Source organism: Myotis yumanensis, unplaced genomic scaffold (assembly GCF_028538775.1).
Source record: "Myotis yumanensis isolate MYYU_CA2020_CCGP unplaced genomic scaffold, mMyoYum1.0.hap1 SCAF_21, whole genome shotgun sequence".
In the NCBI taxonomy this organism is placed as follows: domain Eukaryota; kingdom Metazoa; phylum Chordata; class Mammalia; order Chiroptera; family Vespertilionidae; genus Myotis; species Myotis yumanensis.
Genome location: NW_027223772.1, coordinates 13,898,684 through 13,924,882, shown reverse-complemented (window position 1 = coordinate 13,924,882; position 26,199 = coordinate 13,898,684). Strand labels below are relative to the sequence as shown.

The 26,199-nt window shown below is 43.6% G+C and overlaps 1 protein-coding gene and 1 pseudogene across 1 annotated transcript in view; one reads left to right on the top strand and one right to left on the bottom strand.

Moving 5' to 3' along the window:
• SHC3 (SHC adaptor protein 3) overlaps positions 1–26,199 on the top strand; it is a 148,555-nt gene that overhangs the window by 14,206 nt on the left and 108,150 nt on the right. The gene's annotated exons all lie outside the window — the stretch shown is intronic.
• Positions 12,845–14,388, bottom strand: LOC138998800 (serine/threonine-protein kinase N2 pseudogene; annotated as a pseudogene).

Sequence of the window (26,199 nt, the reverse complement as noted above, 5' to 3'; positions counted from 1 at the left end):
GCTGCTGTGAGTTTCCAACCATCAGGCTTTGTCAAGCTCAGAGTTGCAATTGAGAAGGCCAGTGGAATTGTAACTGGGAACAATGCTATTAAATATAGTTAATGCCCCAAAACAGAACTGTGGAATGAGTTCTGATGCATCCACACCATGCAGTAATATGCAGCCATTAAAACAGTGAATTAGAGTCTTATGGTGATTGACTGGAATAGATTTTCACAAGACATTGTTGGGTGAGAAGAGCATGAAGCAATGTGTGTGAAATATGAACCCATTCTTGTAACCAAAACAAGTGCAGAAATGCTTGTAGATAGCCATACTTATAGTTGAAGACATCAACAGCCCACTGTAAGCAATTGATAGGATATCATGCAGAAAATCAGCAAGGATATACAAACCTGAGAACATAACCAACCAACAGGATCTGGTAGACATACTACAGTGCTCCATGAAACCACAGCAGAATATACGTTCTTATAAAGTGCCCATGGAACTTCCACCAAGATAGACCATATCTTGAGCCATAAAAAAATCTAACCAAATGTAAAATATAGCTGACTTTTGAATAACACAACTTTGAGCTGAGTGGGTCCACTTAATGTGGATTTTTTCAATAAATACTGTAAATGTATTCCTTCTTCCTTATGATTTTCTTAGTAACATTTTCTTTTCTCTAGCTTACTTTGTTGTAAGAATAGAGTAAATAATACATATAGCATGCAAAATATGTGTAATCAACTGTTTATGTTATGGGTAAGGCTTTCTGTTCAACAGTAGGCTATTAAAATTTTGGGGAATCAAAAGGTATATACAAATTTTCAAATGCTTAGGGGTTGATCCCTAATGCCTGTATTGTTCAAGGGTCAACTATAATTGAAATTACACAGAGTGTACTCTTTGACTACAATGTATTCAAATTAGAAATCAATAAGGAAGGACAACAGGAAAAGCTCCAAATAGTTGGAAATTAAACAACATGCCTATAAATATTGCATGGGACAAAGGAGACATTTCAAATGAATTTAAAGATACATAGAATTGAATGAAAATGAGGCTACAGCATATCAAAATACAGGGTGGGGGCAAAAGTTGGTTTACAGTTGTGAGTGTGAAACACAGGGTTTACTCTTGTATTATTATTTATTAATTATTTTATTATTTTAATATGAACAACTGTAAACCTACTTTTGCCCAACCCTGTATGTGGGATGCAGCTAGAACCATGCTGAGAGGGAAATTTATAGCCCCAAATACTTATACTGGGAAAGAGAAAAGTTCTCCAACCAATAATCTGTTAATCTCGACACTAAAAAAAGAACAAAATAAAACCAAAGCAGGCAGCAGGAGAGAAATAACAAAAATAAAAGCAGAAATCAATGACATGAAACACAGAAAATTACTAGGAAAAAAATCAATGAAACAAAAATCAAATTTTCTGAAAAAAATCAGTAAGATGGAGAAACCAGCAAGACTTAAAAAGATAAAAAGAGAGACGATACAAATCACCAATAGCAGGAATGAAACAGACGCCATCTCAACAGATCCTGTAGCCAGGACAAGGCCTCTGAGGCAGGCTGGCCCAGTTCTCAGTCATTCCAGTCTAGACCATGGCTGAAGGCTGCTTCTTAAGAGTTAGGAAAGTAAGGCAGGTTCCCGGCAAAGGGTTCTGACTGGAATGCAAAGTGAAGCATCCAGATACAGTCTGGACCAATCCATGGAGGCCTGGCACTGAGACTGGGGCCCAGAACCCAATGAGTCTTCAGGGAAAAAGGCAGCTGGACTGGGGACTTTGCTGTTGGTACTAAGCCTGTGAGAGGTTCAGCTGCACAGAGGTTGGCTTAGCTCCATTTTGTCCAACAATTTATTAATTCTTTCAGAGGGTGAAGAAAACCAGTGCTTGAGGGGAGAGAATGCATTTCCTAAGACCAACAAGCTAGCCTGGTGTCAGAGTGAGGATGAGAGCGTGCATGGTGACACAGAATAATAAGGTCAGCTTGGCCTTATTCACCTGTTAGCTGGAGCATGGCTTCAGCTGTAATACCACTATGTATTTTTGGAATATTTCTTTCCTTTTTTCCTTTGACTTTGAATAGCAGATGTGGCCTATTACATTACTGTGATTTTCAGATGAAACGAAGCACAGTGGTTTGCTTTTAGCCAAACCCGTTCATACTTCCTCTCTCTGACTCAGCTTCCTGGTGGTAAATGAGGCAGATGACACACACCACTGGCAAACACTCTAAAGGCATCCTCGCTCTGCTGATCAGAGCCTGTATGGCCTTTGTATCAATACAGTTTCACTGCGTGAGATTAAAGGTTAAGAGGGAACTGTCGCGCTGAGGAAACTTACACAGAGGGTGCAGATGTGACCAAATGGCTAGATTCTTCCCTGTATGTCAGTTGAAAAAAACCTGACAAAGGAAGTAGGAAACTGAAAGTGGGTGCCATCTCTTTCGGTACCCAACCCGTTTATTACCACGAGGCCCACGGCGTCCCCTCCTTGCATCCCTTTGTGCCCACTGCACCGGAAACACACTTCTGGCTGCACTCTTCATAACAGGCACCCCAGGTTCTCTGGACATGTGGACAACTTGACTTAACTCTTAATCTTCCACTTCTTCCGGGTGTGCCTGTTGTGTGTGGGTGCACCTGAACGTCCAGTCCCCTGTCTAAAACAGGGGTGATTACAGCACCGTCCTTACAGCGTCATCAGAAGAGGTGAATTGAATGAACATTTATAGGGCAATTGGCGCAGTGGCTGGCTGGCGCAGTTCCGTATGAAGGGTCACTCTTTGCACCATTGCGGCCCTATTGTTCAATCGAGAGCTCTCCTCTCCAAAGTTCCGTGAGTCAGGGCCGCCCTCCACCTCAGGCAAAGAGGTTGATTATTCATTTGCTTTATTCAAAAATGAGTATGCTCTCATCAAAGATTGTGACTCCAACTCTGTGTCATAACTCGTGTGAGCCTGCTCCAGGAGACGTGCTGGAGCAGTGCCATTCTTGGTGGGACTGAGGTGGGCGTGACTTTTGGGGCTGTAGCAGGAACAGCATGGGCCTATCATGGAGGGTGAATGACAAGGTAATTACCAGCAACTGGTTTGAAGCCTTTTGGGAGGGAGAAGCATGGATACTGGAAACAGACCTTGTTGGGGTGCAAGGTGTCTATGTGACCACAGCCTCCAGTGTCAGTATCAAAGTTCACAGGTATTAATAGAGTTTTCCAGAGATGCCCTATAAGCCAGGGAAGGGAAACTGAGATGTTATAGGACTTCAGACAATATTTATCATAATGCAGGTTATTCTGGCAGGTTGATCATAAATGATTTTAATTTTTTGATGTTTTTATTTTCTAAATTTTTGTATATATATTTTTTATTGCAAAAAGGTGAGCATTAAAAACAAAGCAATGATCTTTTATTCTTTTTGTTGACTACACTAAAGGCCCGGTGCACGAAATTCGTGCATGGAGGTGGGGATGTGTGTCCCTTAGCCCAGCCTGCACCCTCTCCAATCTGGGACTGCTGGCTCCCAACCGCTTCTGCCTGCCAGCCTGATTGATGCCTAACTGCTCCCCTGCTGGCCCGATTGGCCCTAACTGCCCTCTCCTGCTGGCCTGGTCACCCCAAACTGCCCTCCTTGGCAAGCCTGGTTCCTCCCAACTGCCCTCCCCTGCTGGCCATCTTGTGTGTTGGAGCAATGGCCAATTTGCATGTTACCTCTGTATTAGATAGGATGGTAGACCATGCAACGTTAAGCGTTCAGCGCAATGAGCACATCCACTCGCATCACACCCAAGTAAACACTTGATCGAGATCCAAAGCATATGTCCACACAAAAACTTGTGCATGAATGGTCATGGCAGCGTTCTTCATAGAAACTCCAAAGGGGAAACAACTCCAGTGTCCATCAGCTGCCAACTGGATAAACAGCGTGTAGCATATCTGTACGATGGAACAGTACTCAGCTACAAAAAGAGAGAACTAGTGCCCCGTGCTGCAGCGTGGGTGACCATGGAAAACATTATGCTGGGTGACAGAAGCCAGCCACAGAAGGCCACGCAGTGCATGACTTCATTCTAGTCAATGTCCAGAATTGGCAACTTTATAAGAATGTAGGTTGCCAGGAGCTGGAGGTGGGGAGAAAATGGGGAGTGACTGCTAATGGGTTCTTGTCTGGGTTTATTTTTGGGATGATGCAAATGTTCTGGAATTAAATTGTGGTGATGGTTGTATAATGTTGTGAATGTACTAAAAATGACTGACATACACTTTAAAAGGATGAATTTTTATGGCATGTGAATCATATCTCAATAAAAAATAATTACAAAAATGTAGTATGTTACATAAAATGAACTGGAGGTAAGTGGAGACTTGACTTTAGTGAGAACCTGAATGTAAGCAGCACCTGCGCAGGTGACCAGGGAGGGAAGTGTTCTGGTATCAGGAGCAGGTCTTAGGGTGGGGAGTGGAGTGCATTGTCTTATCCTATATAATAAAAGGGTAATATGCAAATCGACTGAATAGCAGAACAACTGGTTGCTATGATGTGCACTGACCACCAGGGGGCAGATGCTCAACGCAGGAGCTGCCTCCAGCCCGCAGGCCCCCATCGCCCGATTAGGGTCTGCCCGCCAACCTCTTGGTCCCTTCCCCTAGCCGGCAGGCTTCGATCTCTGGATGGGGAATGGGGAACCGGGGTGGGTGGCAGCGGACATGGGCAGTGCCAGGCCATGGCCCCCATCCCACCAGTCACCCCACACACAGAGGGCGACTGGCATTGGGAGATGGGGCCGGTGAGCAGGTGGGAACTTCCAACCTCTCCGTCCCTCCCCCTGGCTGGCAGGCTCTGATCGCCCAATGGCAAACGGGAACCGGGGGGTGGGTGGTGGCGGGGGCGGGTCCGGCTGCCAGCAGCCAGGGAAGATGGCCCTGATCGCAGGCCAGGCCTGGAGACCGTACCTGTGCACAGATTTCATGCGCTGGGCCTCTAGTAACAAAATAAATGGAAATCATATCCTGCAGATTTGGCAAAGAGCAAGTGCAAGTGTTGTTAGAAGCCAGATGGAGCTATGTATGTAGCTAAGGAATGTGTTGTGGATGGACAGTGCATATTAACTGCATTAATTATGCGGTGTGATGCCACTTGTATAAACTCCATGCTGTCTCTCATTCTGCAGGGGGTGTGGGGCAGAGACTCAAAAAGAGCCCTCAACTGGCTGACATGCACACAGGTGGCCAGCACGTGGGTCTGTAACCTGGGCCGTAGGGGTGCAGAGCCTGCTTTTGTCCAGCTATCAAGCAGGATGCAGAAACAAATGCAAGTTCTACAGGGCTTTGCTATTTGCCAGCCAGGAAAAGTGACACATGTCTTTCATGATTTTAAAAGAACAGGAGACAAAGAAGTGAAATTTGAAGTTAGTGGTTTTCCTTGTTCATTTTTATATGTGAGTCCTTGGCATAGAGTCACTAAATAGATGTTGATTGTGTAAGTATGGGTAACATTGAGATTTAGAGTTAGGTCGTTCACTCATGGAATGTATAGCCATCTTAAAATTATTTTAATCATTGGGAAACTCAAAGCATGTGATTCAATTTCGAGAATGAAACCTTACTGATCTTTTGCACCTGTAGCTCTAATTGAAAGTTACCTGTATCCATTTTTGGGCTACTATAGATGGGGAAAAATTGGCACCTAAGTAGACTGAAAGAAATGTTGAAATTTACAGTCTACTTTTCTCCTTCTTGAATTTAAAAAACTTATTTTGAAATAATTGCAGACATATTTGCTGTAAAAATAATGCACTTTGTATACCTCCTTCCTGCCGAGAATCAATTCCAGCATGTCATAATTTCAAGAGTTTCATCAAAAGGTTGATGAGACTTGGGGACTCAACAGGGTTTAGTCACACATGTAGTCAACTATTGGGAATGGCTAAAGGCATTTCCCCAAACCTGAATAGGAAACTGATTGTGGCTGCCAGACAGCTAAAAGGCATCTTAATCTACATGTTATTGCCTCCTACTGGCCAAACACCTGAACAGCCGTAGGCTAATTCCCCCATTCTGATAATGGGCTCTGTACCAAACCCTTACCCTTTGAAGTGTATTATCTCCACCGTGCCTTAGGACAAATTGTGTTAATAAAAGCAAGGGTCCTAGACAAGGAGGGAGTCTTCAGTTCCTTTAGCTGAAGGTCCTCTGACTCCCAATGCCTTTCAAAATTATATCTCGTCTCCCGACTCTTTATTAGTCCCCGGATTCCTATGTCATCTACGCACAGCCTTTTCCAGATTCCTGAACCCTTCTTGATGCTGGAACAAGAACCCTGGCACCTTTCCATCGCCAGGGTTAAGCCTTTTTCCCCCCCACTGTCATTTCACTGAAAATCCATGCTCTTTACTCACTTGGATTAATGTAGCTGAGTGGAAAGACCTTTTTTAACAGAGAAACATCTAAGTTCTAGAATAATTTAAGGGAAATAGAGAATGTTCAAGCACATTACATATCACAAATCAGTGAAAACTGGTGTTAATAAGTGAAATAAAAGTTAATGAAAAATTAACTTCTCAGGGAAGGTTTCTGCCATTAGTTCTTCCAACAGGTTCTCACTTTCTTCTCACTTTCTTCACTTTCTTTGCTCACTTTCTTCTTCCTCCAGTTTCTTTATGATGTGGACATTGTTTAGTTTCACGTTGTCCCAAAGTTCTCTTAAAATGTCCTCATGCTTTTTAAATATCTTTCTTTTTGCTGCTCTGATTGAGTGTTTTTTCTACTTTATCTTCTAATTTACTTATTCAATCTTCTGCTTCATTGAGCCTGCTTTTAATTCTTTCCAGCATATTCTTGATGTCAGATATAGTAGTCTTCATTTCTGCCTGTTTTTTATTCATTACATCTGTATATATTTTTCATACTGATGTAGCTTTCACTAAGTTCCTTGTAGTTCTCTCTATGTTCCTGGAAGTTCTTTTTAGGTTTCTTTATCATACTTAATGATATAGTCATCATTAAGTTCCACAAACATCTTTATAACTATTACTCTGAATTCTATGTCTGATAATTTGTTTTCCTCCATCTCGTCTAGTTCTTTTTCTTGTGATCCCTCCTTTCTTTTAATTTGGGGATTGTTTCTTTTAGTAAATGTACTGGGGCACGGAAGTGTGATTTCATTGCACTACTGAGCTGTGTGCTCTAGGATGTCCCTTTTGTAGGTTATTTAGATCTCCTGTTGTGATTGGGGCATGCATATATTTTAAATTGTGTTGAAGTGTACATAATATAAAATGTGCTATTTTAACTATTTTAAGTGTACAGTTCAGTAGCACTAAGTGCATCCACATTGTTGTGTCTAGTTCTATTTTAAGTAATTGAATACTCCTGTCCTAACTCCAAAACTTCTAGAATTTTCTCATTGTTGTTGTTTTGACATTACACCAAGACATGGGAGTTTCCCTGTTCATTTGTTTCTTTTTTGTCTTTTTATTGAATTTATTGGGGTGGCATTGGTTGACAAAACCTACGAGTTTCAGGTGCACAGTTCTACAATACATCATCTGTACACTGTACTGTGTGTTCACCACCCCAGTCAATGTTTATTCATTCTTTTGATCTTGTTTAGTTTAGCACTTGGTGGGACATCTCAAAGGAGGACTTGGGTCTTCAGTTACCTCTTCTCTGTATTCTTACATCTGCATTATATCCAGTAGGTGTTGAAATGTCTGGATCCATCTTCCATGTCTCTTATATTTTCTTTTACTCTTCCCAGCTCTTTGAACTTTTGTGCTGCTGGTGTTTGGTGTGGTCAGTTTCCCAGTGTCCACTTGCTCCTTCCACACATATTTCAGGAAGTGTGTCCAACTGTTTTGTGTAATCACTTTTCCTATAATGGATTGGTCCAGGTGCTGGGGTCCAACCCCAGCAGGTCCAGGGGTTCCCCAAGGTGTGGACGGAGTCGGCGAAGAAGGAATGACATGGAGACAGCCTTTAGTTGATCAGCAGCCTAGTCAGGATCTCTAGCCAGGAACTCCAGCAAAGTTCTGGTCAAGTTCTCCAGCCAAGTTCTGGTTAGGCTCTCCAGCAAAGTTCTTCTGCTCAAGTTCTGGTTTGGATCTGATTAGAATCTGATGTTTATTGTCTTGTTACATCTGTATTTATACCAGTCGATTTTAATCCTGTCAATTTCTATTGCAAAGGTTAGGGCATTTCTTATCTCCATTCCAGGGAGCAAAGATTATGTAGCTTAAACGTGATTGTTTGTAGTTAAAGTGATTAACTACCCGCCTGGCACTTAGTTAAGGGGTTGTATCCCCTCCCTAACCTCAGGGAAAAATCCCCACCTGGGGAAACAACCTTTCTCGGAGAGGTGACCTTGGTTAAAACACATGGCACTAAGGAGAGCAAACATATTAAGAACAATATGCTATATATGCCAGGTCCCTTGAAACATATGCTGTGCAGATGTTTCTTTCCTGCAGTGACTGTGTCAAGCAGCAAGGATGGACAGGCTTCCGGCAAATTCCCCCTTTTTTATTTTTTAAATGATAGCGCATGCAAATCAGTGGCCACCTCTCAGATTGGGCTGTTTAAGACTTGGAAGAAGACTGGCAAGCAATGACAATAAGCATAGCCATAAACATAGTGGATGAAGCGCACAAGGAGCCCCGTTCCTTAGGAGGTTGCCGGCCTCTTCAGTCAAGAGATTTCAGCTGTCCTCAAGTTGTTGGTTTGATTGTCTTTGTTGGTCTGGCTAGTGGGCAGCGTCACTGGCAACGGGCTTCCCGAAGTGTCAGTGAGTTGAAGGGCTGCATCAAAGGGTCCATCAGGGCTGTGTTTGACAGTGGTGTCGGTGTCCAAGGAGGAGTAAGCTGTGTCCTCTGGGTCAGCTGTTATGGAGGATGGAGGGTAGTAGAGAGAAAAAGAAAAGAAAGCAAAAGAACTACAAGGCATGGAAGTGTTTAGAAAAAAGAAGGAGAAGAAAGGGAAGAAGGCAGCATCCTGACACAGCCCTTTCCTTCAGCTGCCTCTTTCCCTGTGGTCCAAGGTAGAAATGGGAAACAAGTCCTGTTACAGTGAGAGGGCAGCTGCTGTCAGCCAGTCTCTGTCTTTACCTGGGTCCTGATCTGAGCTGGGTGTGGGAAGTGGGAAGCAGTCATGGGGGCAGGAGACCTCCCTCAAAAGGGGCGAGTGTTCAAGCCCCTGCATAGTTGGGGGAGTGAAGATCTGTGCGCCACCTCTGTTGACCCCCAAGTTCTCTCCTGCTGGCCCCTCTGTGGCTGTGCCTGTCTTAGGTCATTCCTCCCTGAAGGAATCTTACCCGTCTTTGACTAACCAGCCATCCTCCGGGGCCAAGCAGGGTGATGTGAGGTTCAGTTCTGTCTCCTTGGTAGCCTATGCCCCAGTGGCCTCCACACCCAGCAACTGCCTTGGGATCCCCTCGCCTGCTGGCGGGGCCCCGGCATTGATCACATATCTTGGAGAACCCAGGTTTCTTCTCCAGGGAGGCCCAGCTCACGCCATTGGGTGAGAGGCAGATCCAAGGTACCATCCACCATGAGGCTTCAACCTCAGCAAGAACACAGAGCTCAGGCAACAGCTATGGGCAATTGGATTGTAAGAAGAGGGTCCCTCTTGACACGAGGGTAAGAGGGGCCAATACAGGACAAAGGAGAGTCCCGGGACAGGGCTTTCTCAGCCCAGGATGTCAGGCTCTTGGCACAAGACAACTCCACAAATGGGGCATATACCAGACACCCCCAGTCACGGCATAGAAGAGAGGTGCCCTTCCTGGAACAGTAGGGTAGGGAGATTCTAGAAAAGGCTGTGTTCAGGAGAGAAGGAGAAAGGCCAAAGAACCAGCAAACAAGTAGTTAGATTTAAAAAAAAAAAAGGAAAAAGGAAAGAAGATGTAGGGCAAAGCTGGGACATATGGAGGCACATGTGATCCTCCCAATGGACAGATTGTTCCAGCTCAGGGCTGCACATCTGCTGCAGACGGGCACTGGTCAGGTGTGCTAGGGTGAGGCGGAGTCGGAGGGCAGTGAGACATAAGGTCGGACTAGGCGGTCTGGAATCCACACAGGTGAGTCTGCGTCCTGTGGAAATATACAAGCATATCCTCTCCCCCAGGTTAAAAGTACATCAGGTCCCTTCCAGGCTCTTGTAAGCAAGTCGTTCCATTTAACGAGGGCTTTAGGTTTAGTTAGATCAGGGTTCCAATGTCTGTACATCGGGGAATTTCCCTCAGAATCAACATTTAGCATATTAATTACAAATAGAGTATGTTGTAGAACATGATGAGGAGAGGAATATTTAAATTCATTTTCTTGTGATTTTTTGTAACAGGAGTAAATCAAACACTGTTGGGGCTATATAATAGAACTCCCATTTGAGACAAGATATCTCTTCCCCATAATGTAAAGGGGATAGTCGTAATTACATAGGGAAAGAATGTTCCTGAATGTTGATCTTCATCAGCCCAAGTTAAAATCTGAGAACTCTTTTTTACATTAGATGCCTTGCCTAGTCCTACTAGGGAAGTGGAGGTGGTGTGTGTGGGCCACGAAGAGGGCCAATCCTTCCCTGCTATGCAGGAAACATCTGCTCCTGTATCCAATATACCTTCAATTGGTTTTCCCTGAATTTGTAAAATTTTTGTAGGTCTAGTAGCATGGATTTCTTGTATCCAAAATGCTGCATCACTAGATCCAAAGCCTCCGGCCCCTCTGGCTTCCTGGGTAACAGCTGTCCCTATTTTATGTATTGGTAACAGGAGTAATTGGGCAATTCTCTGGTTGGGCTGAATCTGTATAGTTGTGTTGGTTGGGGAAAGTAAAATCTGTATTTCTCCTGTGCAGTCTGCATCAACAACTCCTGGGATGACTAAGATCCCCTGTAACGAGGTGGAGCTCTGCCCTAATATTAATCCCACAGTTCCCTCAGACAGCGACCCGGACACTCCTGTAGGAATGGCTGCTACTGGGGAGTCTGGGGTTAGTATTGCGTGGGTGGTTGAATGGAGGTCCAATCCTGCACTGCCTGGGGTTGCCCTGAAGAGGTCACTGACTGAAATTTTCAGAGGGGTTGAGGGTTGATGCCCCTATTATTGCAGGGGCCTGAGGCTGGCCCCCTCTCAAGTTTCCCAATTGAGGTGATGGGATAGAACCTCCTTGGGAGGGGTTTGTAGAATTTAAAGGCTGACCGTTTTTGTGGTATTTTGATCTACATTCCTTTGCCCAATGGAATCCTTTCTGACATCGGGGACAAACGGTTTTTGGAGGATTAATATTATTCCCTGATGTATTTCCAGGCTGTCGAGGAGCTTGCCATCTGGCTTGAGTATTATTATTTCTATTTGGGCATTCTCTGCTAAAGTGCCCAGATAAGCCATAAGAGTAGCAGTTCATATTTCTTTTATTACCTGTATTATTGCTGGCTTGACCTATGCCCTGTACATATTGAGGGTATGTCTCCCCTTTGAGAGCTGCAGCTATAGCTACACCCTGTATAAATGCTGGACTTACATCAGCACACTGTTTTATAAAATCATTTATAATTCCCGTTCTGCGAATCGGCCTTAATAAAGCCTGACAGGTATTATTAGCATTTTCAAAAGCTAGTTGTTTAATTAGGATATCGGCTGCCTCTTCATTATTGATTACTCTCTTGACTGCCTGTATGAGGCGAGAAAGGAAATCCTGATATGGTTCCTCGACCTTCTGTTTAACCTCTGTAAGGGTGGTTGTTTTTCCTACTGTATAAGGTAGGGATTTCCAGGCATTTACTGCACAACTGGTTACTTTAATAAGTGCCTCTTTGGGCATATACATTTGCTCCTGAGCCATGTTAAAATCACCTTCTCCTAATATCATGTCTAGGGTTATTCCTCCTCTGGAATTTTTGCTAGTGGCTACAGCTCTCTTAGCAAGATCATCATATTCAGTTTTCCATGTTACAATATATTGCTTTTGCCCTTAGTAACTGCCAATATAAAATCTGGATCCAGTGGCCTAAAATGTACAAATGCACTTAACAAATGCGGGAGTTTGAGGTGTCTGCTTGGCCACTGTACAAAGTGATGAAGTGGTGAAATTAAATAATAAACCAACATAGAATACATTACAACTTGCATATGTACATGTTCACAGCATGTATACAATGATAACCCCTATGTTTTAACAAAGATATAGTTCCCTTCTACAGTAGACACAAGAACAAGATGAACTAGGTTGATAAATGTACAATGAATATCAAAAGAAGCACTAATGAGTTCACTGATTTTGGAGGAAGGTGTGATTGAACATGCTGAGTGTTTAGACTTTGGGAATGCATACAGGTTAACACAGTATCTTGGTTCAGGCTAATCAGAAGTTCTCATTCTTAAAATTTTAAGTAAATGCTGATGTTTAATTGTTCCTGTTCATTTCCTGGTTTAATAAACAAGTGTTTGGCAAGTAGCTCTGTTGAAAAGCTGTGAGGTTCTGTTACATAGTTGGTAAAGATAAGGCAATAAAAGTTTTCTCCTAATAAATATAAAAAATTTATAAAACAAGACATCAATTCATTTCATTAAAAAAGGCCTAAAAATGTGCACAAACTACCACTACTTTTTTTTTTGATATTTCAGTTATTTCTTAAAAAAAATAAGAGTATTTGCCTTATTCAAACAGAATCATGTCTGACTAGTAACAGCATCCCAAACCCTTTTTTTATTTAAAAAATTCAGTTAAGTGAAGTTAATTGATTCATTTTCCTTCCACTTAAGGCAGGCATACAGCCAAACTAGGGACTATAGAAGAGCATATATATATATATATATTTTTTTTTTTAAAAAAAGACTATTGATCCAAAAGTATTCATCTGTGATAGATTTTCACACCTGATGTTCATTCAGCTTAAACTTCATGGAACTGTTTCCAGTGCTCAGATTTACATTGAGAATTCATCAAGAAGCTACCTTTCAGAAGATATCAGAAGTACTTTAAAACAAATCTTCATGTGTTTTAAAAAAACAGACTCAGAAGCTACTGGTGGCACAGAGAGCAAATGAAGAGTTGCTATTTTTAAGAGGTCATCTTGTAGTCAGTCTGCTTGGTTTCACAGTGGGTAGGAACTTAACACCAATCAGCAATGTAGTCAAAATCTCTGAACATTTCTTGCTCCTCTTCTGAAAGTATCCTTGGTTCTCGAGGTGGAGTCAGAATAGGTGCTTCTGAGGTAAATTCATCATCAAAGTTACTAACATCTTCCCGTCCTCGAATGGTAGGTACAAATGGCGGCTTTACTTTTTTGTCCATCAGAGCACTCCAATCAATTAGTTGGAAAAATGGGTGTTTTTTTACATCCTCTGCATCTTTCTCACCAGCTCCAAGGCGCCTCTCAGGATTTTTTCTTAATAGCCTTCTCATTATGGAAATGGCTTCTGTAGATAAGAACCTTGGATACCTTACTTCATCATTTACAATACTGTCATAAACCTCCTCTTTATCATCACCAGGAAAGGGAGACTCTCTAACAACCATTTCATATATAAGCACACCAAGGCCCCACCAATCTACAGCCCTTGTATAAGATGTTTCTGTTAGTACTTCTGGGGCAAGAAATTCAGGAGTGCCACAAAATGTGCTTGTTCTATCTCCATATCCCATTCCTCCTTTGCAAAGGCCAAAATCAGCAATTTTCACAAAGCCTTCTGTATCTAGCAATAAGTTATCCAATTTCAAATCTCTATAAACAATTTTGTGTTCATGTAAATATTGCAGCCCAAGAACTACACATGCAGCATAAAATACAGCTCTTGGTTCAGAAAAGACATCGGTATGAATGTGCACCATTAGGTCCCCACCGGCAGCATATTCCATTACAAAGCAAACATGCTCTTTGGTTTGGAAACATGCAAAAAGGTTCACCAAAAATGGATGCCTTACACTATTCACAGTTTCAAAAATTCTTTTTTCACACATCAGTCTGTCTACTTTGTCTCGAGCTACAATGTCTCCTTTCTTTAAGGCTTTTATAGCAAACATCTCATTTGTGTGTTTATATTCAGCCAAAAGCACCTTTCCAAAATATCCTCTACCCAAGACAGCACAACATCTGAAGTCTTGTAGATTAAACTGAAACATTTGTTGAGATCTTCTATCCTCAAGTTCTCGAACTCCACTGTATTCTAGGCTTGATTGAGGAATATCAGCTTCAAATTCAGATTGAGATTTTGGACGTATACTATTTCTGTCATTTTCAATATCAAAAACAGCTTCTGAGTCCTGTTCTGGTGCATCCAAATCTCTTAATTCAGCAGATTCATCCATTTCTCCAAGGGAAGAATCACGTGGTGGGGCTGGAGGAGGTTCAGCTTCAAGATCAAAGTCCAATTTGGTTACTGTAGAATCACTAGTTGGAGATGCTAGTTCTGGGATGCGTACATCAACCACTGGCACTGTAGCAGGCCCAGGTGCTTGAGGACTAAAGGTGCCAGAATGATTTACTGTAGGAATAGCTCTTCTCACTAGCCTTCCCCAAGTGGCAATATTAATATTCAGGAGCCAGATGCTGGGGTCCAACCCCAGCAGGTCCAGGGGTCCCCCAAGGTGTGGACGGAGTCAGCGAAGAAGGAATGACATGGAGACAGCCTTCAGTTGATCAGCAGCCTAGTCAGGACCTCTAGCCAGGAACTCCAGCGAAGTTCTGGTCAAGTTCTCCAGCCAAGTTCTGGTTAGGATCTCCAGCAAAGTTCTGCCCAAGTTCTGGTTTGGATCTGATTAGAATCTGATGTTTATTGTCTTGTTACATCTGTATTTATACCAGTCGATTTTAATCCTGTCAATTTCTATTGCAAAGGTTAGGGCGTTTCTTATCTCCATTCCAGGGAGTAAAGATTATGTAGCTTAAGCGTGATTGTTTGTAGTTAAAGTGATTAACTACCCGCCTGGCACTTAATTAAGGGGTTGTATCCTCTCCCTAACCTCAGGGAAAAATCCCCACCTGGGGAAACAACCTTTCTCGGAGAGGTAACCTTGGTTAAAACACATGGCGCTAAGGAGAGCAAACATATTAAGAACAATATGCTATATATGCCAGGTCCCTTGAAACATATGCTGTGCAGATGTTTCTTTCCTGCAGTGACTGTGTCAAGCAGCAAGGATGGACCGGCTTCCGGCATTCAGGAACCACAACGAAGCCAAAACAAGGCATCTCTTGGCAATATCCTCTTGGAGCTTGGTGCTTCCCAGGGCTCCATGTCCTCCCTCCGCTGTTCGCATTGGGCATGGTGTGTGCAACTTCCTTCTTCTGTCCTATTTTGATCGGCATTCCTCTTTCAGGGATCCTTAATGTGACTGGTCCACTGACATGCCCCTTCTCCTGTTTCCCACTGCAATTAGGGATTTATTCTTCCACCACCCCTAGGGAGTTGAGTGGAAGGGGAGGGTGCTCTGTACATGTAGACAGAACCTTTATTAGTTTTTAAGCAAAAAATTTTTTTTCCCTAATCATAATAGAAATGTATTTCTTTCTTACTTTCCTTGGCTTAGTTAACCCTACTTGCATTTTGGGTGGATGCCCACTGTTAGGGAAAGGATATGTCCTCACCAGCCTTTGTGTCCAATAAATGGAGTGAGAGCTCCCCCAACCTAGGGAGTGGAGTGATATTCAGAGCTCAGCTCTGGTTCACACCAGGAAGTCCCTACTCACACAGACACTTCATCGAGACAGAGGGAGCTTGTTATATAATCCTAAAAACATTTCCAAAGCAGGGAATTCTCATAAACTTTGGTAAATACACAAAGTATAGTTTCAGGCTTCACAGGATGAATTTATGTTATATTTAAAAATCAATAAGGATATATGTAAAAAATGGCAACAAACAAACCCACCTTAATTCTACCACACAAAGATAGCTCTGAAAGCAGTTGATCAAAGTCAAGAGTTAGGGTCTTATCTGTCATGGTCTGGATTCAAATCCTGGCTCCTCCCATGACACTGTAAGCTTAGCATTCCACCTCTCCAAGGCACTGGTTCTCCAAGTGTGGCCTCTGGCCAGACCACAGCATCAGTCATCCCCCCACCTCCACCTACCGAATGACAAACTCTGGGGCAGGAGTCAGGGCATGGGGTTTAACAAGCTCTCCAGGTGCTTCTAGTTTGAGAATCATTGCTTTAAGCAAGGATTGTTTTGTTTGCCCTCTAGCTATATAATTATTTGTAATTGCATAAGTAATACATGGATACATTCCTACGGTAAAAAAATTGACACCTGAAGACATACGTATATAGAGTATCAGGTTCCCTTCCAGCGTCCCATGCAGTTACCAGGTGGTGCCTGTTCGTACAGACCTTTTTTCTGTGCATCTACATGGACATATGTGCCACGAGAAAGATGTTGGTTTGTGAGTTTCTCTTTTTTTGGTTTTGACATAAATGGTATCATAGTACTCATATTTCTTTAAGTTAGCTTTATTATGATTATTTTTCCTGCTTTGGAGGTTTTACAAAAAAGAGATCTATCTTTTTCTTTTTAATTGTTGCTTGGATCAACCATGATTTATTTAACTTCTATTTAATACAAACAACCACACAGTGAAAATCTTTACACGTGTCCTTTCATAAGATGAGTGAGAATCTCCCTGGAGTAATTTCCCAGAGAGAAGTGTTTGGTCGGAAGAGAAGAGTGCACATTTAAATTTGGAGCCATTCTCTGAGACGGTTGTGTCAACTATGGTTCCACCAATAGTAAATAAGAAAGTTCTGTTTCATCTCCCTTCCACCAACACTGATGTCATTAAACTTTTCAATTTCTGCCAATTCTGTTTCTTATGGTGGCTTTTAATTGTGTAGCTTTGAATGCTAATGAAGTTGAGCACATCTTCATATGTTTGGTGGCACCTGAGTATTTTCGGGGAAGTTCCTCCTCATACTCAGCCTCAGTTTCCACATGCAGAATGGAGCTGGTCACAGAACTGCTACGGGGGGCCAGGGTAAGGACTCTCACCCAGTGTGGTCATCCCAGTCCAGCACAGTGAGTGCTGAACAAGTGTTCGCTTTTACTACCATTTGAAAGACTTGGTTATCATGGATAATCTTACATCCTTTCCTCCAATAGTTATATAGTCTTCATAAATAAGTAATGATGACATAGTCTGCTGGGGCTGACCAGCAGACCCTGAGCGACGGATGAACAGATTACTCTGACACACGTTTCTGTGAAAGAGAAGGCTAAGGGGCTGTTTCACTTTAGGAACAAAGCAGCCTTGATTGCCCACCTCCTTGGGCTTTTATTATAACAACAGCTTAAACTAAAATGAACCTCTAGATACAATCAGCAGGGTAGGTATCCTTGAGAAAGTATATGCTTCTACAAGGTCAGGTCTTTAAAGACTAAACAGAGATTCTAGCAAAACACCCAGGGAATCGGACTTGTTTGGAAAAGTCAAGGTAGGGGCTGCTGCCTTCAGCAAGGTCCCCCCAGAAGCCCCCAACCTTTCAGAGAATCCTCCTCACAGACCTTCCAACCAAGGCCCGTGCTTCCCCACAATAGTCCATTTGGTGGCTTGACCACACCGAGCACTGTCCCCTGAGGGGTGTATGTGGTTATAAATAGCAGCTGATGAGCATCTTTGTTCATGAAACTGTGTATTAGCGGTAGTTGGGGTCCATGCCTATGATATAATTTCAGAAGTGAAGTTTCTGGAGTAAAGGAACTGTTTTGAGACTTACTATGTATAGCTAAGTTATTTTCTGTGTAGTCAGACACGTTTTTAAAATACTTTTATTATAAGAGTAATGCACTTACTCTTATTGTACTTGTCCTTTATCACACACACACACACACACACACAAGCACAAATGCGTATTGAATCAGGCAGTGGAAACATAAAGAAAAAGCAGGAATTTATTCAGGTGATTATTATTTTAAATGAAAGTTAATATTGCCCTGCCTTTCCCCCCCCTGCAATGAACCTTACTATTTCTCAGGTTCATGGAATTCCAAGCTATATCCCGTCTTTCTTTATTTCAGTCAGTGTATGCTTAATTTCTAGTTGGTTCTTTATCACAACATCGAGGGTCTCATTAGATTTCTTGAGGATCTCACTACATTTATCGGTGGTCTCACCAGTCTTCTTGAAGATCTCACTACATTTATCGGCAGTCTCACCAGTCTTTTTGAGGGCCTTATTAAATTTATCGGCGGCTTCTAGACAGTTCTTTAAAGACCTTAAAAGTGTGGTTTTGAACTCTATATCCAACAGTTTGCTTTCCTCCAATTCTGTCGTTTGTGTCCTGTTTCTTTGTCTCAGCATTTTTTATGCTTCGCTGTGTCGATAGAGTGCCTTTCTGTACTAAGTGTCCCAATTACCTGAGGTAGACGCTCTTGGTGCACCCCCTTGTGGGCTTTGTGCACAGTCTTGTTGTGGTTAAGCCTTGATTGTTGTAGTTATCACTGTGAGGAATTGACCTCCAGGCCAATTGGCTGTGAGAATGAGCTGTGTCTGCAGTGGGAGAACTTCTGTGCTGGAGACACCCCTCTGGGGCTAGACTTGCTTTGATGGGGCTTTGGTGCTCACTGAGTCTGCCCCCTGAGTGTGTCTTTTATGGTTCCAGGGAGCTGCAAACTGGATGGTCCCGCTCTGACCTCTGGGCTTCCTGGCTCCTGGATCTCTAGGGAGGTGCTAATAGAGCCTTTGCCTGAGGCTATCCAGCAAAAGTCTCCCTGCAGGGCTTGGGCGGGGCGGGTCCCATGGGATCAACAGGGCGGGGTTAGCAATTATGGCTGCTCTCAGTCCTGCCCTCAGAGGCTCTGCTTCTCAGTGTCCCAGTAATCGCTGCAAGCCCCACGGAGAGAAAGCTGCCCTCGGGTTCTGACCAATGCCAGACAGTTCCGCTTCTCCAGTATGAGTCTGGGTCCCTAGAGACTCGCCCGGAACTGGAGCTCAGAGCCTGAGACTCCCTCCCGATTGAAAACGACAACCGCGCCCTCAGCCGCCAGCCCGCTCCGCATGCACTCCGCACCTTAGTATTTAACTTCAGCACAGAATCCTCTGAGCCTCGGTATGCTTTTCTCTTTCCTCCTAGTTGTAGAACTTCCACTCAGCCAGTCTTCCTGTGGTTCTTGATGATGTCCGTTCCGTCTTTCAGTTGTATTTTTGAAGTGGTTGTTCGAGGCAGCAAACTCCGGTGTTTACCTATGCCGCCATCTTGGTTTCTATCCCCGTCTTTCTTTAAATAAGACCCTTTGGGATGGATTCTCATGGTGAAGACTCAGATCTGGCCATGGTCCTGAAGAGCAAATGCTCGGGTTCAAAACACCACCAGCCAGGAAGGGCCTGGCGCTGCTCAGACAGTCCCCGGGTTGTCAGTGGCCTGAGGGCTCAGGGCTGCCTCTCTTTCCCTGAAGAGCGAGGATGGAGTTGAGGACTGTTTTGCAGTTTATAGAGCACACGGGCACACTGCATAACCTGCGCAGGCTCTGTCCTCCGTCCCAGAGGTCCGAGCAGAGTGGGTTCATTTTGAGACCTGGGGTCAGCTCAGGTCTCAGTGAGTGTGCCAGCCTCTCGGGCTTCCTTGCTCTCCTGCCTGTGAGTCCTAAATACCAGACAATTTTCTGTGGTTCTTGGACCCAGGCCTCTCTGTCCCTAACCTGCTGGACCCCATGTGGATCTTCTGCAGTTCTGGCCCCAACAGTATGTCTCCCTCTCCAACCTCCTTCTCCATGGAGACCCCTGGTGGAAGGACAGGCCCGCTGCCAGGACAGTTCTGGTGTCACCTGCAGGCCACTCTCGGCCACGCTCCCCAGTAGCTCCGGGTCTTCCCGACCTCTGAGATGGCAGCTTGAGGTGGCGGGTGCCCACCTGTGACTAATCTTCCCCAGCCTGTGTTTGGGCTTCTTTCCGTGTCCTTTCATTTGCAGCCGCTCAGGCCCACAGATGCAGAGAAAGTCTTTATCAAGACTCCCTTTCAGAATAACGGCTCTTATCTTCGCTCTGTGGGAGTTATCACTCTTTTCTTATGCATCGAAGGAGCAACATTTCTTCTTTATTTTCCTCAAGCTCTGGATAAACAGAGCTTTTTTTCAGGCTTTTTGTAAGTTGCAGCTCTTTTTTTTTGATGGCCCTGACTCTTGCCTACGCACCCCACAGTTTCTTTGAATCCTAGAACAAGCCAGCTCAGTGTATGCTCTCGGTGCATGCCCACTGCTGTCACAGGAACTCTGCCTCCACCCCCAGGGGTTTTGCATTTAACATTTGTCATTCAGAAAGCTAATTTTATTCTGCGTTCTTGAGTTTTCATTTGTATGAAAAGTGCTGTTTCCCTATGCTCCTGTGCTTCCCAAAGAAAACCTTCAGAAACTTGGTTGGAATGGTTTTAATTTAATATCACGAACTTGGGTTTCACAAAGTCCACTTACCAATGGTATGCCATAATTTTCCTAAGATTTGGGATGTGTGTGTTTTTTTAAATATATTTTTTATTGATTTTAGAGAAGAAGGGAGAGTGAGAGAGAGATAGACACATCTATGATGAGAGAGAATCATTGATTGGCTGCCTCCTGCACACCCCCCACTGGGGATTGAGCCAGCAACCCGGGTGTGTGCTCTGACCTTCTGGTTCATAGGTCAACGCTCAACCACTGAGCCATGCCAGCTGGACAGATTTGGGAGCTGTGTGTCCAGGGATTATCACGGGAAACAGGAGGAGCCAAAAGCCATAAAGTTCTGGGACTCTCAAGGCCATCTAGAGTTTGAAGAAATAAAACCTGGTGAAATGTGTGTCATTTTTAGCTACGTGTGAACTGTAGCTGAACCCTTAGCCATGTGTGTGGAGGTGCCCCTAGGAGCCTGGACTGGAGTGTTCAAATAAGCATGTTACTAGTATCTCAAGCCACAGGAAGGCCAGGAGCTGTGCGAGGTACTTCACAGGTGGGTTTTATTACCACAGCAAATCCAGGAAGTATATGTGGTCATCCCATTCAAGGAAAGCTAGGCTCTGGGAGATTTGAGTTAAAAATTATTGAAAATCAAGGTTACTACTATTAGATGGGATAACTGTTATTGAACTAAAGAGGTCTGTTGGGCTGCCTACATCAAAGCCCAATCAGACTCAACAGGAGTTTGAGGCAAGGAAAGTGAAGGTTTATTTAAGGAAATGGTGCCAAACCTTGAGGCACAGGTGAGCTGTTGCTCTAATACCTGGCTCCCCTGTGACTTCTTGGGGCAGGGAAATCATCAATCACCCCATTTATGGACCATGCTCGAAAATCAGAGGCCTGACACACCGTAATTCCAAGTGAATGTAGAAGGTGCCTGTGATAGTCACTGAGGGCAGAAATCACTAGGGTCAACTGTCAAAAAATTGTCTTAACTCCCTCTGGCCGGGAAGGCGAGGGACGGAGGGCCAGGGAACCATTACTGTGCCTCTCTTAGGAGCCGCACTGCCTGTCACTCCTGAATAGCAGTTCCAAGACTGCAACTCGAGGGCCGGGCTGGGTCACACACCATCCTTGACCCATAGCTGAGGGGGGGATTGAATTCAAAGAAGCTCAATGAGGAGCAGCCCGCTTGGGAGGCGTGCTTGGTCTCCCTGACCACCTCGCTCTCCACTGCATCCTCAGAACGAGGTCCTCCCAGAGGATCGAGGAGGGTGGTTCCAGGGGCCTGGGAATTAGAGCCACCAGATATTGACCCGCTTTGTGATCAATTCTGCATCACAGCGGGGACGCCGATGTTATTAAGTACGGTCTTTTGTGTAGGGAATACTTTATTTTAAAATTATTTTGTAGTTGTATAAGTAAAAAATGAACACATTCTTGTTCTAACTGTTTAGAAATATGGGGGCATTCAGAGATAACACTCCTCCCTCACCATCCCCCCTCCCACTGCTCCTCCCAACAACACCTGCATCGTCTCTTCTCTGTGTCTCCGGTGGTGGACCCAGTGACCTGGGCTTTCTCACACTCACACCCTTGGGTGGGGCCCATCCTTTGAGTTTGGACTGACACTGTGACTTGCTTGAACAATAAAGTATGGCGGAAATAGTAGTATTTTTGGAGACTCTAAACTTAAATTATTTAAAAAGTGGCTGCAGCCCTAGCCGGTTTGGCTCAGTGGGTAGAGCGTTGAACTGTGGACCAAAGGGTCCCGGGTTCAATTCCGGTCAAGGGAATGTTCCTTGGTTGCAGGCTGCTCTCTGGCCAGGCCCTGATCGGAGCACGTGCAGGAGGCAACCAATCGATGTGTCTCTCTCCCATTGATGTTTCTCTTTGTCTTTCCTTCTCTCTTCCACTCTCCCTAAAAATCAATGGAAAAATATCCTCGGGTGAGGATTAACAGAAAAAGAAAGTGGCTATGGATGTGCCCAAGTGTGTAGCCATGCATTTACTGCTAAACGCCTGAGGAAGGGGTTCAAGTTTCCCCTCTATAAAGGCAGCTAAGCAGTGAATATTTTACACGTACAATTTCATGCACTTACGTGTGGATAAAGTCCTACAAACACCATTCCTGAGGCAAGCAGGTTTTCCCTACCCGCAGATAATTCCAAGTAACCTTACTGGAGGTTTCACCAAATTACACTCACTATGAATGAAACGGCCCGATTTTCCTGCTTCCTCACCCAAGATGACCATTCTGCTGGGTGAAAAGCTGCGTCTCTTCCCGGCATTTGTTTTAATTTCCCTGATCACTGCTCTTCAAGGACGCATGCTGGCCAGCTACCTTTCTTTCGCTATGAATCCCCTGCTTGTATTCTTTGCCCTTTTTTCCTTATTGAGCTGATGACTTCCTTATTTGATTGCATTTTCCCAGTCTTTCCCTTGCCTTTCCATGTTATGTGTGGCATGTTATTTAGCACACATGTTTTAACCAGCGTGGAAGCTCTATGTGGAAGTTTCCTACACATGTTCATTTTCATGAGCTTGTTATGGCCTTTGAGTTTTAGGTCTTGTCACAGAAATGTTATTCTCTATTTTCTTCTAATTTTGTTCTTAGCTCTAGCTCTTCAATCATTTGGGATTTATTTTTGTGCACAGCGCACGATGTGCGTGTTGGTGAGGACAGGGCACTTACACAGCACACTGTGCTGCACACACAGCCGCGTACCGCGGGGTGGCAGGGCTGCAGCGAGGCGTACTTTTCCTAAGGGACAGCCACTCCTTCCCTTACCTGTACCGACTGGCTTGTCTGTCCTTCAGTGATTCCCACAGATTGTTCGCCCTTTTCTTCTGGGTCCATTGCAGTCCCTCACAGGGTTAGTCTACCAGCCGTGGGCAAACTATGGCCCGCGGGCCGGATCCGGCCAGTTTGAAATGAATAAAACTAAAAAAAAAAAAAAAGACTGTACCCTTTTATGTAATGATGTTTAGTTTGAATTTATATTAGTTCACACAAACACTCCATCCATGCTTTTGTTCCGGCCCTCCGGTCCAGTTTAAGAACCCATTGTGGCCCTCGAGTCAAAAAGTTTGCCCACCCCTGGCTCTATCCCCATGTGAATATCACATAACTTTCACTAGTTCCTTTTCATTTTTATCTTCTTCGTGAATTTATTCGTGTTCTCAAGGATCTTCTTTTATGACATAAACTTTGGCGTTAAATGAATAAGATCTGAGGTGAAAAATCCCATTGGCATCATCATAAAATTATAAATTATAAATCATCATAAAATTATAGATTAAGCCCTCGCCGGTTTGCCTCAGTGGATAGAGCATTGGCCTGTAGACTGAAGGGCCCAGGGTTCGATTCTGGTCAAGGGCATGTGCCTGGGTTTTGGTCTTGATCCCCAGCATGGGGCATGCAGGAGGCAGCCAATTAATGATTCTCTCTCATCATTGATGTTTCTATCTCTCTCCCTCTCCCGTCCTCTCTGAAGTCAATAAAAATACATTAAAAAACAACAACAAGCAAAAAACCCCCACAATAGCCTCTAATATGCTCCCCTCTCCTCTCCAATCTGTCGTTCATATCTGTCCCCTGGTAGCCATGCTGGGGTCTTCTGAGGTTGAATCCCCATCATTGGAAAAAAACATACTTAGAGTTCTGCATCAATAATTCTTAAGGCATAAGGCACACCTGTAACGTTTGTTGATTCTTTCCTTATCATTGTTTCTCTGAGCCCGCACTCTCCTTTTTTTCTGTATTCATTCCCCCCCCCCCCCCCGCAATGATTCTTTCAGAGGGTGTCTGTGGATGGTTAACTTTCTCAGGCCTCCCTTCTCCCTCCCACTGGAATGCTAGTATAGGTGGAACTAAGCTTTTTGGCTCCACTCTTGTCTTCTTGAGACTTTCAATAACATTGTCTTCGTCTTCGTGTGCTTGGAGCTGAAGGGAACTTCCTGTGTAGGCAGCCCTTTCCCCTGCTCCTCCTGGAATACTTTCAGGATGTTTCTCTCTTGATCCTGTTGTGCTGTTTCCATCATGTCCAAAAGTACACCTTTTTTCTTATTCCTTCTGGTCACCTTAAAAATATAAACACTAAACATTTTATTGTTTTCATTCTTGAATATTTCTTTCCCCTATATTTTTTCTTTCCCCCCCTGAAATTCCCTTGAGGCAGATGCAGGAATTTTCTTTTTCTTTTTTTAAAATATATTTTTATTGATTTCAGAGAAGAAGGGAGAGAGAGAGAGAGAGAGAGAGAAAGAGAGAGAGAGAGAGAGAGAGAGAGAGAGAAACATCAATGATGAGAAAGAATCATTGATCAGCTGCCTCCTGCACGCCCCCTACTGGGGATTGAGCCAGCAACCCGGCATGTGCCCTTGACCAGAATCAAACCCAAGACCCTTCAGTCTGCAGGTCAGTGCTCTAGCCACTGAGCCAAACCGGCTAGGGCTGCATTTTCTTTTATATTTCAGTCCCATTGGTGCTGGAGCTCCATTGTCCAAGCTTATATAATTCTTCTGTTTTGTACATGTCTGGAGCCCATTGACTGAGTTTTCTATTTATATCTTAAGTCAATTCCTTCTCTCTCTGCTAGGAAAAACCAGGTAAACACAGGACAGAAAAATCAAACTGTCATTTCTAGTGGCAACCGAAACTTTAAAAAAATTCCTTGGACTGTATGGAAGAAGAAAAATATATGCTGTTTATATTACTAAAGACCACAAGTCTTGTTAAAGGCAATGGGGAGTATTTGAAATGGAAACAACGCTCCTGTTCATGGGTAAAAACACACAGCACACCTGAGTTCTTCACAGGGTAGCATGGGGTTTTATTGGGAATCCAGTGTTTGAGGGTGGAGACTTCATGAAATGATTTTAAAGTTCTTAAGTCAAAACACATACAAAAGACACAGGAGTTGACAAATGAACTTGACAGAACAGAGTTCAGGTGCGGAAGTAGGAATGCGTCAGTCCAGGAGGACATGGATGGGTTACGAAACCAGTGGTGTGGCAGCAGCCGTACCCATTTGGACACTGACAAGCTAACTTATGCCATATTCTGTAGACAAGCTCCAACCATATTAAAAAGCGAAATGGAAAATATTAAATTCTTAAATAAGTGAATACATAGATAAATTAATAATTAATGAATATTGTTAAAGTAAAAGATTTTGTAAGAACCTGGGGATAGGAAGACCTTCTTAAGCAAGACAGGGCACGCCAAAGCCATACAGAAAGTGGGAGACATGTGGTTGCAGTAATTACTACAATATTACTGTGGAACAATCTGTGTTAGGGGAAATGTAGAAGCCATAAAAGAAAACTAACTCAATGGAAGATTAACATGCCATTAATCTATAAGAAAGAGATGAATAATCTAATAGAAAACTAGGCCAAAAGTATGAGCAGTCACTTAACAGAAAAGGAAGTGCAAATGGCAATACACAAGTGAGAAAATTTACATAACTTTATTAGATATTAGGAAAGTGCCAATTAAAACAAAAAGAGAAATACTTTTGCCTCTGACAGCCAGAGATTCAAAATATCAATGCTGTACAGTGTTATGAAGGATCGAGAAATAAACATGCTTAGATATTGGTGGTGAGAGTACAAGTTGCTGCAGACCCTTGGGAGGGTAATTCAACTACACTCTCAGTGGTGGTGATCATGTACCTCCTTGAAGTTGGTCATGGTCTTCATATACCTCTGTGACAGCCATGGCGGTTGTATTCCCACAACTCAGCGACAGTAGTGGAGGTATCGGCTTGGCTGTGACAGTAGTGGTGGTGGTAATTAAATAACTCGGAGAAGTGAGTCTACACAGAGCTCTGCTACATTAGT